Source organism: Poecilia formosa, unplaced genomic scaffold (assembly GCF_000485575.1).
Source record: "Poecilia formosa unplaced genomic scaffold, Poecilia_formosa-5.1.2 Scaffold54, whole genome shotgun sequence".
NCBI classification, from domain to species: domain Eukaryota; kingdom Metazoa; phylum Chordata; class Actinopteri; order Cyprinodontiformes; family Poeciliidae; genus Poecilia; species Poecilia formosa.
The window spans coordinates 1,820,550-1,838,030 of NW_006799993.1; the positions used below are offsets into that span (position 1 = coordinate 1,820,550).

Consider the following 17,481-nt stretch of genomic DNA (forward strand, 5'->3'; position numbering starts at 1 on the left):
TTGATTGGACTGTTTTCGGGATCATCAAGCTGACAGACGTAGCTACATGTTAAAGGACGACCAAGCAGGCAGCGCAAATGCCTGGATCATCTCCCTCCTGACAAGGGTGCTGTAGATAATCATGATGTGGCCACTTCAGAAATTGCTTAGTATTTTGCAGCAAGTGAGTGATGTAATGCCATCTGGACAAGAACTCTAGCAAACTTGTCTAAGATAAACATTGAAGAGAAACTGGAATTCTCCCAGAAATGCAAGGAAGGATTCCAGAAGACTGGTGAAAAGTTATTTTCCAATGAACTTTCTTTGTGATTGTTTGGGACATTTGGAACATCCATCTCATCCAAGAAAGTGGGCTTCCTCTCAAATCTGAAAAATAATGCAAAAAACATCCAGGTTTCCTCTGAACCTGGTAGGTGATGCAGATGAGTTCAAATTTATTCAGTACAGATGAAAGATGGGGCTGCAGTTAAAAAGTCTCTAAGACTTTGGTTTAAATATCTGAAGATACTGATTTACTGACTTCTTCATCCTCACTGGAAAAATTAGACTTTACTATCTGTTTTTTATACTGGTGGCCACCGCGCTTTGATGCTCAATTTCAGTCTTAAACAATTCACGGTTGTGCTCTGATTTTTTTTTCTTTAATGTCTTTTTCCGTGATTCACAATTTCAAACAAAGAATCAAATACAATCATTGTGAGATGCAACGACAAACATAATTGAAATGCAAAAGTTGTAAAAATGATGCCCTTAACGGTGAAGGACGTTCAGAGGAAGACACTCTCCATACTGAACGGCTTCTTGCCCTTTGGGCCAATCAGAGGCCTCCGTCTTGTGATTGATCTCTGAGGCTCTGTGGGAACTAAGGGGAGGGAAAATTGACGTCGTTACTAGTTGTAAGAATGTTCATGCCAAAGGGATCTATTCTTCCAGCCCATTGATTTGACGCCAGCAATGAATTTATTTCTCAGTCTTTGTTGAACTACTTTATCTCATCAGCAAGGATGGATTACCTGCTGGAGCAACACATAGGGTCTCCGACTCTCATTAGTAGATGATAGATGAAGCTGGAGATAACATCTCGTACATTTTTACTACCTTATAAGATCTCTTCAAATCCTGCACCGGGTCTCTAATATGTATAGAGAAAGAATAAAAACAGAAAATTACCTCAAACATGCATTAAAGCAAACATATAAAGTGGTTTGTTTATCTCTCCGAGTCTAAATAAACTGCACTGTATCTTCCTTCGGATTCTGTGCCTCCTCAGCAGCAGGAGGTCTAACAGCCCTGAGATGTTTTGGAGCTCAGACTCTCTGGTCTGTTTCCAGAACCTGCAGCCCCAGAGGCGTTTCACTAAGACAGCAGGACCCAGACAATCCATCAAAATTCGTCCTCCTCTTGTCTTCAGCGCTCAGGGTGTTTTCCAATTGTCACTACAGGATTTAACAGTCTTGCTCCTCTGTGTCTCGCTGCAGATGGGACAGTCTGAATATAACTTGACGCCCTCACAGGGCTTTATTACCTGAATGTGCTCAGACAGCGGAGAGGAGCGCTTCGGATGCTTCGGATTCATTAACGACGGCCCTGTCCCAATACAGTTAATTTAGACATTTCACAGCCCTGTTTATCTGTGTTAGAAACTGGTGTCAGGAACTTTAAATCATTAAAAATAACAGAACAGATTTGCTGTTATAAACCAAATCTGCACAAAAATTTGATGTTGCTCAGGAAATTTGGATTATTCTGAATTTAAAAGATAATAATTGTCTTATTTCAATTACATTTTAACACTATATTACTGAGCTTCCAGTTCAGTAATATTTCACAATAAACAAACAGCAATTTTTAATAATACATCCAGTTATTAAAAATCCATTTCAGTCAACATTCAGGCCGGATTATTCGAGTTATGCATTCAGATTTCCATCCATTCGAAGTCTGATTATGACAGTCGACTGCATCGAGGCATCGGCTTGGCATCAATCTTTCTTTTATTTTGAACAAGCACATGGCAACAGTGAACAGGAACAACTTCCTTTTAACAGAAAGAAGTCAAAACAAGGCTCAGCAGGAGATTCAGCATTTCCCATGACCTGCTAGGAGATGAAATTGCACAGAAGTCCTGAATCAAGAGAATCTAGGAAATATACTACAGATGCACAGTATTGGCAAAAGTTTAAGCGGTGATATTATCATTCAAATTTTCGATATCCACTGTAATTTACCAACATTTTCCTAAATTTTCTCTTTCGTTTCCATCACAAATAATGACCACAACACCTTCCTTTATATTCAACATCTGAGTCACTTACATCTACATCACGTCTGAACATAAAAGACAGTGAACAATACACTTAAAAATAAAAAAAATAAAAAACTGGTGATTACAAACTGTATTCCACTGATAGCTGTAGAGTAGAAAGACTTAATCCAGACCTATTCCACAATCTCAGTAATTCAGCTCATAGCTGCTGCAAAGCTGCAGACTGACATGCTTCCCGGTAGTAACAGCATATTTCACGTCATTGTTCTGTTGTTACATGGGGAGAGACGAACACAGTGAAACCCTGTGAGTGTCTGGTAGAGCCGATTTCCTAAAGAAGGAGGATCAACCTCCATTGAGGAACCTTTAACTTGAAAGGATATTTCAACTTTTCCAAAGATAACACTAACGTCGTAATTAAAATTCCCTTTCTGTCTCATCTGATTGTTTTCATCTCCTCCATCATCACCAGGCAAGGCCACGGCTCCGGGGCCAGGGGAGCCGACTCTGAGGCAAATGAGAAATGGTACTGTAATTGGGAATGAGGTGGAGGTGAAGAAGTGACGCAGCAAGCCAGGAGAGGAGCTCTGGAGACACATAAGAACTGTCAGACCCCAATAATGTCTGGGTTCATTTATTTTAAGACCCTCATTACCTGCTCAGACCCTCACAGGTGTTTGATCTATTAAAGTTGTGAAGGTGCCGAGGATGCGGCTATCCTCTGAGAGCCTGTGGTTTATCAGAGAAGCTCATAACTCCGTCAGAAAGTCTCATTAAAGTCACATTATGAGACAGTTTGACCATTTAAAGTCCCATTACGCTGCTTCTGTGGTTCAGTTTAATATGAAATCTGTAGAAACTAAACAAACAAATGAACATACACCAGCAGCTCCTCTTTAATAAAATGAAGGTCAAACAATGTTCTCACAGAGGAAATTAAAAACTAATTCAGCGGCAAATAACCCAAAGCCATGTCTTGTAGTAGCTCAATTAGGCAGGCAATTTTCTCACTCTGGATCAGTGCACATTCATGCAAAGCAGGTGACATCAGATGACCAGCCACCGTCACGCAGCTTAGGGTTTTATTTATTCTTTGCCTAAAGCAGTTTAGGAAATTGACAGAAATCAGCATCAGTTCTGCTCAGATTTCTCGCCTGCTTTGTTCTGATTGTCCAGCTGCCGCAGCTGTCTGATTTGGTCATTTTCTAAATGAACTGATTGGTCAGAATGAGATTATTTTGTAAGATTATGTTCATCTAACTTGTTCCAGATTTCAGAGTATGTTGTCATGGCGATGAAGACATTTTTAAGGTGCTATGAAGAAGATTTCCATGCTTTGGTATAAGCGTTCTTTCTAAATACATTCTTAACTCTGTCAAGATTCATGACTATAAAAAAACCTCCAAACTCAGAACCAATATTGGCTGAAAAACAAACAATTTCCAGATTGCTAAATCTGAACACATTGCTGACTGATTAGATTTCCTAGATAGCAAATCTAAACAGATTCCCTATTTGAACTCTGAATTGATTTTCTGTCCTGATTTCCTCCAGACTCAAAGTTCTGACTGAAAAAAAAAGATTCCCATTTAAGAACATATCTTCCAACTCTGTACTGTCTCCAGACTCCAATCAATCTGAACTTTAAACAGATTCATGCAAAGGCTCCAGACTGATTTTGAGGAGATTTGAGTCTGAGCAGACAGATTAAGTTTATCTGCATAGGATGATTCATAAACAGTGTCATTTCTGTTTTAAAGGAAGAAGAAATGAGCAGATTCTTAGCTGTAAGCAGCTTCTTTACTCAAACTCCATAAAGATCCTCTAATAATATATTCCACACTCTGAAAAAATTCTGCACAAATTCAAAATTGTTATGTGAAATGTCTTATATATAAACAGATCTGTGACTCTGAGCCGGAGTCTGAACATATTTCTAACTCATTACACAGGTGTCTGAACACATTCCCAGCTCTAAACAGATTCCAAACAATGAACAAAATTCCAGTTCTCAACAGATTCCTGGCACAGAAACTTGGTGCAGATTCCAGACGTCAGTGAGCTCGATACGTTTGAGGAAGTCTTTCAGAACCTTTCTGTTCAAAAGCTGCTTTTCACTCAGCCTCAGTCTTGTTTTTGACCTTCTTAGAAAAATGTTTTCATTATCTAAGCTTCTTAACACAGACATGTAAATTATCTAGGAATAAAATCACTCAACAAGTGTTGTTTAAACATGTAGATTGTTTCCTGCAGACACAATGTCTTCCTCTCTGGTTAAATATGTAAAACATACTAAAGATAAAACAGTTTGACAGAAACTGGGGTGCTGAAAAATGTCACACTCAACTCTTTACCCATGACTGTACATATTTAATTGAATTTTTTACCATAAATTGCTACTGTTTTGCTCCTTTAGGCAGCGAGTTCCCTCTTCCTGTAAACAGACTGAGCTTCACCTGCTGCTTAATAAAACCCAAAGCACACAGCATGAAATGAGCTGTCTGAGTGCTCTGTCTCCACTTGTTAATCCAGCAGCACCAAACTAATTATCAGTCGACATGTTGTTCTGGCCAACAGATAACTGCTGGGAAACATTAGCAGCTCCATCTGTAACGCTCCTTTTACATCAGAGCACACCTACGAGCCGCGCTGCAGATCTGAGCGCGGAGTCCAACCGTCCTGTCCTCCGTGATCGGAGTGCAAACACGCGCTCACATCCAATCACAGGGAAGTAAGACCTTGTCCGGTCCTGACACATAAAGGCCCTGCTGTCTAAATGACTGCAGGATTGTGGGTAAATAGTATTGTCCTGTCCAGGCAGAGAGCGCGACGTCAGCAGGAAACCTTAATCACAGAGGTTGAAGTGTCAGCTTGCAGCTATTAACCACGGCCATCTACAGCGAGGACAGCTTGTTGCCCTCTACTCTTTGTCTCTGAGACGGATCGTCTGTCCTTTCCTTCAGCTTCCGCCCTCATGCTCCACTTCTACGCTCATTTTACCTTCGGATAACACCCTGAGACAGTTTAAACAGGATTAAAAGCCTGCTACAAACCGAGGTGAAGACCATCACCTGAGGCTCTGCGCTGCTTCCATCCCTTTCAGGCCTCACTGGGACGCGATATCACAGCTCCAGACAAGAATTATCCTCCAAAACAAATCGGGATCATGAGGGAATCTTTTAACTCAGACAGACTGGTGATTAATTAGCTTCAGGATCTGCTGCTGCCCTCAGACCTTTGGGGAAGACTTCCCCCTTCCACCAAAGCAGATTTTCTTCCTCTGTCGGAGACCTGAGCTGATCCCCTGACAGAGTCACGCTTGGTCTCATGGTGTCTGTCCTACATTCTTACATGCTTAGTTCTGGACAAGGTGTGAACTGAAGAAAGCTCAGATATTTGTGAAAAACCGGGCTACTTCCTGTCGAGCAGTCATGCACGTGAACATGGACACGTGTTGATGGAAAAGTACAGACTATGGCAGAATAAATCCCAAAACTGAAGATCAAACTTAAGGGGGATTTTTCTAGTTCCAGTCGATTAATAACTGTTTCATAGACAATCATCGGGCTGCTGATTAAGCAGGTGGATCCAAATGTGGTCCTGAAATCTGCATCATTTTCTCAGCAGATTCCCGACCCAGTTCATATATCAAACTCTTCACAAATTATTCACTCTAATATCACTCTTACAAAAGTCTGAATAAATTACCAACTCTAAACAGACTTCTAACTTCGAACACTATCATCCCAAATGTATTACTGATGCTGAACAGAATTCGGACTTATAATAAATCCTAACAAATTCCAGAGAACTTCAAACAGATTTGCAACTTTTAAAAACATTCTCCGACACTTAAAAATGAGCCTCAGTGGGGGTTTTTTCACTGTAAACAATCCTTGACTTCAAAATGATGACTGAACATAAAGAAAACTCTGGAAAGATTCCAGACACAAAAAAGGAACATAGTTACACACAACAGAGAATATAAAAAATAATCTGTTTTATCACTACAGTTCTTCAGGAATAAGATGGATATTAATGTTTTATGAAAATGGTTAGAAAAAAAACTCTGCAGAGGGCTTTTAAACAAAGTTCATATATAGTCAGAAAATAACCTAAATCAGTCCAACTTTCTGAAATGAACAAATCTATACCACATTTAAGCATCTGCTCTGCTGGGACTTCAACCCAAAACCTTTAAAACTCTTCTGCTGAGTTTGAGTCAAACACAACTGTAATGGGCTACTGTACCTAAACAGTTTGCAAAGCCGGATATTTGGATAAAGATGTTCAGAAAGCCCCATTTAAAAGTAAAAAAAAAGAAGTCTGACTAAATAGAAGGAAAGCAACTCACATCCTGAATAACTTACCAATTACATTCCTTGAGTTCAATGGATATATTTAAGTTTTTGTCCCTGAATGCAAAGTGAATGTACAGAGCAGCTCAACCTGATTTTTTTTTTCTGCATCAAAACTGTATGAAAAAAACAAAACAAAAAAAATCCTCTGCACTTCTCTTGTCGAAGCTAAAACTGCCCCTGCTGTTTCCTCCCCCTCCTCCTCCTCCTCCTCCACCTGGAACAATGAGCTCCTGGTCAACTGAAAGAAAGGTAATCAGTGAACAAAATCAAGGCAGGCCCATTCTGCCTCCACTGCACCAGATTCATTACCCGTCCATCACAGGAGGAGTGGGAGGAGGTGACAGCTGAGTTCAGAGGGGTAAAGTGGGGGTAGAGGAGGGCTGGAGGGGGGCTAGAGGAGACCCGGAGGAGTGATTAGCTGCTGGAGAGGAGCGATCAGGCCGTGATGAGCTATCGGACAGGACGGAGGATGGGGCAGAGGCAGATTCTGCAGAGGTTCATTACAGATCGTTCATCTTGTGTTGTGCTGCCTTCGGCTCCATTCCCAGTTAGGTTTACTCGGCAGGATGCCCCAGCTCTTATATGCTGAGGTCTAATCAACCTCTGCTTAACGGGGAAAGCTTTTCACATGCTGGAAGTCTGAAGCAGCAGGCTGATTGTGTGACGGAGCTGACAGGGTTGGGTCAGGCTGAACTTCAGCTCCATGCCAGAACAGTTCTGCTGGAGAAAAAACATTACCAAAAGTTAAAAAAAAAAACAAAAAAAAAGAGAGAAAACCTTCTGGATAAGATGAAATCTTTCAGGATGATGTTGATTTATATATTATTTAACAAAACAAACCAAAGAGAAATTTACAGAGTGAATGTAAAAATGTATTAATTATAAAGTTACATAAACACTTATAAATACTGTATGCAATAGTTACTCATTTTTGGACCAGATCCAACTGTTGATATAAAAGAAGAGTATGCTATGATAGTTTTGGATTTAATTTATTTTTCAACATTTCTGAGTTGTACTATTGCTATGGTTATGCCACATAAATTAATTCCTTTGTTCTTAATCTCTTACTTATTTTCTTTATGTTCGTTCTGTCATTGTTAGGCTTTTTCCTCTTGGTTTGTAGTTACTTTTGTTTCGAGTTCACCTCTCCGTTTTAATAAGTCACTTTCTTTTTCTTCTTCTGTGATGTTTTTTGGCAGTTGGCAAACAATGAAACTGGTACATTGCTGCCCCCGACTAGTACTGAGTTAATTAGTTTCTTTTCCCTCAGCCTTCCTGTTTGTCTCAGCTGTTCCACATTCCCCTGATTAGCTCACCTGGATCAAATGCCACCAGCCACCTTCCCTCAGTATACTGGTTTTCATTCCTTTACTGGTTTCTCCTGGTGTCCTGTCATGCTCCATCTCCTGCTCTCCCTGTGATTTTGTGTAGCATAATATTTACATTTGATTTTATCAGCCAGCTAACATGGCAGAATAACTTTCAGTCAAAATGAGCCTTTATGTGTAAAAACAAGGACCACTATTGCATCTAAAATGCTTGGCTTCTCAAATTTAGCCTCAGAACTGTCTGAATTATTCACTTTGTGAGTGATTTGGTGAAATTAATCCACATTAATTCTCATGCCTCCTATGTTGCCCTTATCAGGGTCAAACATTTTCACCAGCCAAACTTGTATTGCATTATTTTCTTCCTCTGAATGAGAGTTGCTCCAAATTGAGTCAAAATGCAGTTGCCTGAGTGGAAGAAAATGATGGATAACAGACATTAATTCTGGCTTTTAAAGATCATCACATCGAGGACAGGCCTCCCTTCACCAGCCTGAGAAAGAGTTAGGACACACTTCAAATCTCCATCATTTATTTTGACAGAGGCAATAATTCATTTAGGGTTTAAAATAATTAGCATAACCTTGTATCTGGGAATCCCTTAGCTGGGGGGTAATGAACCAAAAATCAGAAAAATGCTGAAAAATCTGTAAAAAATAAAAATAAAACTTCAGAATTTGGAGAACACGGGGTAAATAAATGATTAAACATCAGTTTTTGGGAGTTTATCAAAGGGATGCATTCTGATATTCTCAATGGACTAAGAGGTTTTCTTGTTTCTCATTGCATATTGAGGGTTTGTTGTGCCTTCATTTCTGCTCCTGGCTATAAGCAATATGAACCTGAAGGAAGGATATGACTTTAACAAAAAACTGAACAGGGAAGAAGCTGATTCTCACCAGAACCGGCGCTGCAGCATTTTGAGTTTAAGCAGCACATTAGTTGTGTCCTTATGCAAAGCGTTCAGTCCCATCAGCTAACCGCTGCAGGACAACCGTGATCAATGTGTGTATTATTGAAGCTTCTTCTAACCCGCCTCCTGCAGCTCCTCTCTGCCAACACACCTTTTGTTTAATTGGAACAAATGGTTTTTTAATACCACCCGGGTCAGATGACCTTGGTGCTGTGAGGAAAGAGAGGCTGGTGGCAGCACTGCAGTGTGCATTAACTGGATGTCAGCAGACATTACTCTCCGCCAGCGTACGCTGATCTGAGACCTGCAGCAGTTAATAATGTGCAGCCAACACACCTTCCATCTCTCCTAATAGAGATATTGTCATAGAACTGCCGCCGCCGAGCCCTGCAGAGGCAATGGGGAAATAGATGGCGTCTGCGATCTTCCCCTCCGCTTTGTCCCTCCATTCCCAGGTCATGTTTATTTAAATACAGAGCAAAATTATCACCTCAACAACATTTTGTTTAAACACATTTTTTTGTGTGTGTTCTACGTTTATCCACACACCAAAAATAGAAGATTCTACCTTCAGGTACAAACAGGTATGTTGGTGTCGTTAGTCGGAGTAATGGTGGAAAGAAGAAAGATGTGAATATGACCAATAACAAAAGATTTGGTTCAATTTCTTCAGTTTTGTTGCTCGACTGACTGACAAATGAAGATCCTTCCTGTCCACATCATCACCATCTACAACTCTGGAGATTCTTTGATAATAATAAACTTATGACAACAATTAACTTTCCTTTGGCATTCAGTGTTTTTCAGTTGAGTTTGAATTCAGTTGGGTTATGTTGATTTTTTTTTTAGCTTTTAAGCAAAACATGTGGGCTTAAAAAGTCTATTACACACCTGCTTTAATGTTATTTCCCTAATTCATTTAAATCTACAAGCTTTCCTTTGATAATGAAGCTGATAAGAAATATAGGTATGCAAGGAGTCACATTCAGGTGAGGTCATTTCAAAGCCTTTATTAGCCTAAAACAGGACACTCATTGAGATGTATTGCTTATAATCAACCAGTATCATCATAAAATAATTATTGACATTCACTTTTGTTATTTTATCTTATTTTTTCAGCTTTTGCACCTGTATGAGGCTATGTGAGGCATCTCGTGTTTTTCCTAATAATTTTGTGACATCTTCAGCGTCATGGGCTGGAAAATGTTGGGCTTGAAAAGTTTTTATCTTTGCATAAATCCCACAACTAGAATCAAACCATTCCACCTTACTCCGGGAGACTGACAAGGCTGGTTTCAAGAAGAGACTAAGACCTCACGTAAGACAACTTGACTTTGGCCTCCTTCTCTCCGTGCCAAGATGTCAAAAACAAACCAGGATGTTGACAATCTTTGCAAGGCCTTGTATTGTAGATCCCAGATTGCCTTGCATGCACATAACATCTGTGGCTTATAGCTGGTTAATAGCTGCATATTGGGGTGCTGGGTGCAGCATTGGGAAAAGTGGTAGTGGCATATCCATAAAGTAGAGCTATGAGTTTTCAGAGATGAACTGGCTAAGCAGGCCTCCTGCCAAGCTTTTGCCCCCGTCATCATCTGGCTGGACTAGCAGTGGTCTAACTTATGCTTTACAACAACCCTGGCAGTGCAGCTGTTAAGTTGTTGTGTCCTGTCACACGGACGCCCCTTCCACACATAAAACAGTATGAACCGAACACAACACAGGAGATGAGCTCTGACCGGTAGAGAAAGATGAACTAGACTGCACCCAGACTCATAATGAAAATTGCTGGAAAAGTGACGGAAGAAGCAACTTTTCGACTGCAGGCTGATTGCGAACTCTGTCTTTCTATGAAAGAAAAGTCCTGCTTTAAGATTAACGGATGAAAATGAAGCAGAGGACTGAATACAGAGCAGTGGCACAACCTGTTTCTGTGTTTGGGTTATTTATCAGCGAGACTCAAACAATAAAAAACACCAGATAAATGCCTCGGGAATGATCAGTTCACAGTAAACATTGACCAAACGTGCACACAGCTTGGTGTTTAGTGAGACTGGCTCTTTCAGAGAGCGCCATCAGGCCATGTGCAATGAAACATTAGTTTGCATCAGTTCATTGAAAAAATCCAGGACAAATGGGAATGCACCTTGCTGGAACGGTATCATCCAGCATAAATGGTCATTTTGATAAGTATAGCTACATTCTGGTGAGACTTGGGAGATGTCCAGGGAAGCATTCGATCACAAGTTTATGTGCTATGTCATCAAGTTAATGTGACAGATGTTTAGAGTCTAGAGGAAGTAGAATCTGCAAGACACCCTATTTGGTCCTTAGCCAGAATGTATCAGCAGGCTGATTAATACCACAGTGAGGGAGGTTTTCCAAATAAGCTGAAAGGAGTCCTTGAGAGGAGCTCCTTTCTGGCTGCGACTCCTCACAGAGGAACTCAGGTAAAAACGATATATTTGTGAATTTGTCCTTTCATCAGTCCTTTAGTTGTTCCAGTTGAAAAGAAAACAGTTTTCCCAACTGAAAAAGCATGAAACTAGATGACAAAATGAAAAAAAAATATTTGAATTCAAATTGGTTAGGGAGGTTCTTGCATAAAAGGAGAGTTATTTAACAGGCCGCTTTGCTTTGACGTAATCTAGTTTAACTTTATTTTGCACACTCGTTGATTTTTGTGAAACAAACTTTCTAAAGTCATCTGCAGCATCATTATTCACCGTTAAATTTGGAGCCTTTGTTCTGCATTTATCAGACTGTGTGGTAATGAAGGGTTAAATTCTCTCGCAGAAGGCACAAAGCTGCTGAATCGCCCAATCAGCCTCAGGATAATTTTATTCACAATTTACATTCGAGGCAGCATCTGTGTTTCTCTAATTTCACTGTTGAACGACCTGCCGATAGTAACCCATTTATTTCTGGGCACAGCTGAGTTGCAGCTTTTCTTTCAACAGAACACTGGAAACTGTTTAATGAACATCTCAAAGTAGTTTTCCTCACGATCTTCAGATGGCTGTGATGTGTTTGTGTTGGATAAAAGTAGTTAAAAATGAAACTTTTGGTTGCAGTTCAGGTAAAACAAAAGAAAACTGGTTCCAACTAATCCCACTCTTAGTTTCACCTCTCTGAAGTTTACAATAGTTTTGTCACACACAGTCAAACTCTAAATAACATTCAAGAGGCAGTGCTGAACAAAAATAAAACTATCAGGGAAACTATTTGTTGGGCGGGATGGTCAGTTGGCTGATTTCTCATTTAAGTATCGGTCAATTGCTGATTTCCCACAATTAAGGAAATCAAGGCTGATTTATTGGTGCAGTCCTAATGAATACCAATTGATTAATTTACAGACACAATATTTTATCAAGCTGGAGAGAAATGACTTTGTAGGGGAACAACTGGCAAACGGGCTAATTCATCTAGTCACTCCGCCTACACTAAATTAAAATGATTCATAAATTATAATGCCATTCTCAGACCACACCAGTTTATTTCAGAGATTCACCAAAACAAGAAATCACATTCTTTCTTCTCTGGTTTATGCTCTGTTGGCTTACACACAGCTAACGTAAGCAGCTAATCACATCATTTGAACAACATGCAAAGTTTTACTTTTGTGTAAGCAATGAACTTCTCCTGTATTGGTCCTTCTATTTTTGTTCCATTTAAAAATAAAGTTGGTTTCGGGTTAGTTTCCGGTCTATAAATCACAAGTGTCCTTCATTACAGCTGCCAGACAGGTATTTGTGTTTTATTACATTATTTTCCTATATTTTGTGTAGAAGTTGCTTATTTTATTCTCCTGGTAAACTTTAATCCCTGTTTCTTGAAGTTGCTCTCCAGGTAATAACAGCGATATTAAACTAACGAGCTCTGAGCAACAGCAGGAAAATCAGCAGCTCGGTTTGGATTCATTCAGTTAAACACCGGAGTAATTTGCAAACGTTAAGTCGCGCTGCCGGGCCGGTTCATCCTTGGATGATGAATGAGGTGACGCAGCAACAGAGAAGATAAAGAGCGGAGCTGCAGGGGCAGATGGCCGACGTGTCCTTGTAACGCGGGAGAAAACACCGGTGTTGTCTCATAAACGCTGTCTTGTTTCAATCAGCTCACACGTGCATCACAATGTGGAGACATTAGGCTTCAGTTCGATATCAGCCACCAGCACTAACAAAAGGACCGTCTGGGCATGCCGCTGCTGAAGGCCAACGGCTCTATATGAGCTGACATAACATTTGTGGAACTTTGTGATGAAGCTGTTTGGTTACACAGGAGATCCACTTTGATCCGACACCTGAGATGACAAAACGTCAACTTGTTTCTTATTAGAAACCATCAGTGGGGAAAACTTTCTGGCAGTAGCATCTCGTTCTAATGGGGCTGATCGTCCCTGTCGGTGTTGAAAGTGACAACGGACGCGGACGACAGCAGTTCCTGTGGCTCATTAAAAGTAAGCGCCTGAGCAGCTTCAGGACAGAGCTGATTGGAAGAGGACAGGGGAGGTAATTGAAGAAGAAGACTGTTTCTGCAGATGTCCTGCAGCTAAATGTGTCATGTAGTACCAGGAGTTGCTTTCTTCACATGGTTTACGCAACTCTGATAGGCGTCATATTCTCCACTATAATAATTACTCGGAAAGAAACGACAGGAAGGATGTCTATTAACGCTCTGATAGAAATCGATCCAACTAACTCTCAAGCAATCAAACTCTGGCTTTTGTCGCTTCACTTCCTAACAAAGAGCTCAGTCTTTGGAACACAAGATGGCAGCCACAGAAGACTCACCCACACGGTAACAAACATCTCAGAAGTACGTCGACACCCAGACTGTTCACATTTAAACACTCTGGAACTGAAATAGAAAGACTCGGTGCTTAGTTCTTAGTGCTATCTACAACGGTTTATGTATACTCAGAAAAACATATGTTTTTTACTTGACTGCATACCTGAAAGCATATCTAAAAGAGAAATAAAAAAGTGCATTTTTGGTATTACATGATGACTAAACAAAAAATTCACAGGGAGGCAACAGAGCTCAAGCATGAATAAGCTAAAGTCTAATTTTTACCTGCATATTAAATCCCCCAAAAAAATCTTTCCTTCCCTCGACTGAAACGGCTTTTCCCGAGCATTTTGCATGTGATTACAGTGTTCACTGCCTCCTAACCTTTACCAGTCTTCCATGTGATGCAGCGAGAGCCTTAAATCTTGGCTGGCTAACAGACCTTGCAGCTGGAACACAGTGAGGCGTTTCAAAAAGATGATTATCAAAGACTCCGTCTGACCCATAATGGATGGATGCCAACGCGCTGCCCTTTACTCTCATTATGAGCAACGTTGGACGTCAATAAACCCTGAAAATCACTCACCATCCATCATCAGCTGGAGGTTAGTGAGCACGCTGCCCGGATGAGATGCAGCTTTTGCTCACGCGTTATATTTGGCTGTGACCTCCGTCAACCCCAGAAAAGATGAGCAATCAGAGCTGACGTGACATTTGATGAGGTGAGGCTGAGGAGTCCCCTCAGGTAGACAGATGGATGTCATGCTCTAGCCTGGAGGAGAAATCTGGAGCTTGAAGTTTTGCTTTAGAACATTTTGGCTCCAGCTGAAAGATGCAGAGCTCTTTTCATTGACCCTGTTTTGAAAAGTCACGAGGGTAAGAACACACAGTTGGACTGTGGCTTTGACGGCTCGCTTTGTTCCTTCAGGGACGGAGGAACAGATGTAGGTGCTAAGTGTGTTCACTCCACCAGGCCAAGGCCTATTAAGTTCTTGTTTTGAATCATAATTAAGAGCAGCCAGGAAATTCCCTTCTTCCAGAACAAATTATAGTTAATCTCTTTGATTTTATGTTAATTGAATGCTTTGTTTTAATGCTTTGTGGACTTTTAGAGCATTTAAAAAGAAAAAAAAAAACTATCTTCTCAGTTAGCGAGCATAAAAGGCATTTTCTTAAAAGCACCCCTCTCCAAATTACTCCAAGATCATCTTTGTAAACAGCTGGACAAAAGTCCAAGTCACTCAGCTGCGTCACTAAGAGAAGACTCGACTCCCTCAGATGGCTTTACTGAGCCCTGAACTTTTGAAAAGTTGTAGAGCTAAAAGCCAGGTTGGTGCCAGAAAGTCACCCAATTTTATGAAATTACCAATTCACCAAACTTATCCCAGAAGTTTGATGTGTCCAAAAAAGTAAATCAAGCTTCCAGAGGAACACAGAAAAAAGTATTAAGGCTATATTTAAGTACTGAAGGTTTTATGCACAATTCTTAAACGTTTTGGATTACAGAAAACCCAAAATAAATATCAAACTTGTGCTTCCAGTTGTTTTACAATTACTCCACCTCAAACCCTATCAAACAAAATTACTACCCTTTATGAGTGGGTAAAATCTTTTGACTGGAAGTGTATGTGTGTATGTGTGATGCTGCAGCCATTTCTGCTGAAATGAATGAAATATTTACTTAATAGACGTGATTTATTCCAAGCTTTTGTATTCTTCAGTTGTTTGTTTTCTGACAAACTTAAAGGCTCGTCCTTTGTTGTAAATGTTTTAAATTCCCCAACATTTGCCTGGTAAACCACAATCATCCACTGAGAATACAGCCACGGACGATAAGACTCATTATTTTTACGGACACATTCTGATGCAAAACAGCATGTGCAACATTAGGGAGTAAAATGTCAGGCCTGTCATAACGTCGTGCTGCACAAGCGTATCTCTCAGCCAAAATGCCACACCGAGACTCTGCATACAAAGAATCCTGCCAGAACCGCTTTTGCGTCGTCATGAGTGAACAACATGAACTGCTTCAGAAGATGATTCTGTGTGCGTTTGTACATCCGTGGTGAGTTTCTGCATGTGTAACAGCAAATGAGGCAGAAATTGTTAAGAGTAGAGCTCCAGTTTTGCGGCAGCAGCGGTCGGCTGTTATTAATGACTCATTCCCAGCGGCCCCGGGGCCCTTGGTGTGCAGCCTGCTCAGAGATCACCTCAACCTCCCATAACTCTGTTTGGTCAGGAGAGAAATTATCAGCGGGACGGAGAGAGGAATATGGAACAAAGTCTGCAGAGTGAAGAGATGTATCCTCATTAAATTGCTGCTAATGAACAGTTAGTGATTATTATTGAAGTAATTACTTGGACTTCATTCTGCACAGGGGACAGCGGTGTTTGTACTCTAGTTTACAGAATACAAGTGGTGTACCAACTAGCTTGACATTATCATAAAGAAGATTCTCTGTTATATAGCAGTACAAAATAAATGAATCTAAACATTTCCAATGTACTTTTCTCTTTGGATAAAGTTGCCAATCATACTTTGAAACTTTATGTTCAGATAGAAAATTTGATAAGCAGACTGATTTGCAGTGATGAATTCTGGGTGAACTAAACCTTTAACAACAATAACTGTCGTTTCTCTGACTTTCTGTCTTTGTGGAGGAATTTTGGGCTCTTCGTTTTTGCATCGCTGCTTCGTTGTTTTGATGGTTTTGTTCAGCATTTCGAACAGGTCAGGATTTTGACTTTGCATGGACTATTTTAATGGTTTGATCCTGCTCATTTTTTTGACATTATTTTATGAAAGGTTTTTCTACTTTTTCGGTTAATTTTCTTTTTAATAATCTGGTTTGAGAAAACTTTAGCTGTCACACAAATGGCCTCACATTTGACTCTAGAATGCTTTTGATCCAAAGAGTTTTTATTTGATTTTTTTTCTTTGAGCACAGTGTGACTTTGGGGTGAATTTGTTGGAGTATCAGTTTGTCTGAAGATTAGCAGCTGTTCCTTATATCCCAAAAAATGCTGGTAATGGTCCAATAACCGTTTCCAGAATTGTTGGCCGTAGCAGTTTCTTTTCTGATGTCTTTCCATCTTGGTATTGAGTTACCACACCTACAAGCTCCAAACAGCGATCTCCTCACTTTTACAATGATCCTCACAGTGAAAGCAAAATTTATTCATCACTTTTTTTTTTTTTTTTATCAGAACATCTGGTTGCTGCTTTCTTTTTTTTAAATTCATCGAATTATATAAATAATTTAAAGAAACTACTGTTGGTTGTGTTTGGACTAGAGACATTTTTAAACCCTGCAGGAGCCCTGATCCTGATGGGTGTAGTTTGACACCTGTGAATTAGAATATTATTGAATAGTTTATTATTTCAGTAACTATTCACATAGACACACTATGTAGATTAAATTAAGCACCGACTGGTGTTTTCAAACCTTTATTTCTGCTAATTATGAGGAGGTTTTGCTTTCAGCTAATGAAAATGCTACACTTAAGATTAGAACAATAGATCAGATCAATAAAAACCATGTTTAATACAGAAATGTATTCTTAATAAAGAAAGCACATTAAATACCTGCTTAATGTTTTTTTTTAAAACTGACAAACGAGCCTCATCTGAATAATAATAATAATAATAATAATTTATTGAATATGACTGCTCTTCCTAAGCTAATGGCTCAATGATCTGCTCATCTATTCATCAGGAGAAGCTGCCTTGGGAAATTAACAAGAAATGAACAGCTTGCCTCCAAACCTGCCCGTCTTAGATTTCAACAGTCCATTCTCCTTCAAGTCCTACCTGAGTCATAC

At 39.9% G+C, this 17,481-nt stretch overlaps 1 long non-coding RNA gene across 1 annotated transcript; it reads right to left on the bottom strand.

Annotated features, from left to right (window-relative positions):
• Positions 1–4,057: 4,057 nt before the first annotated feature.
• Positions 4,058–7,835, bottom strand: LOC107836370 (uncharacterized). The gene is made up of 2 exons (XR_001662251.1): positions 7,699–7,835; positions 4,058–7,347 (listed from the first exon to the last, which is right to left on the bottom strand). It is a non-coding gene; the product is annotated as an uncharacterized LOC107836370 (long non-coding RNA).
• Positions 7,836–17,481: the final 9,646 nt, after the last annotated feature.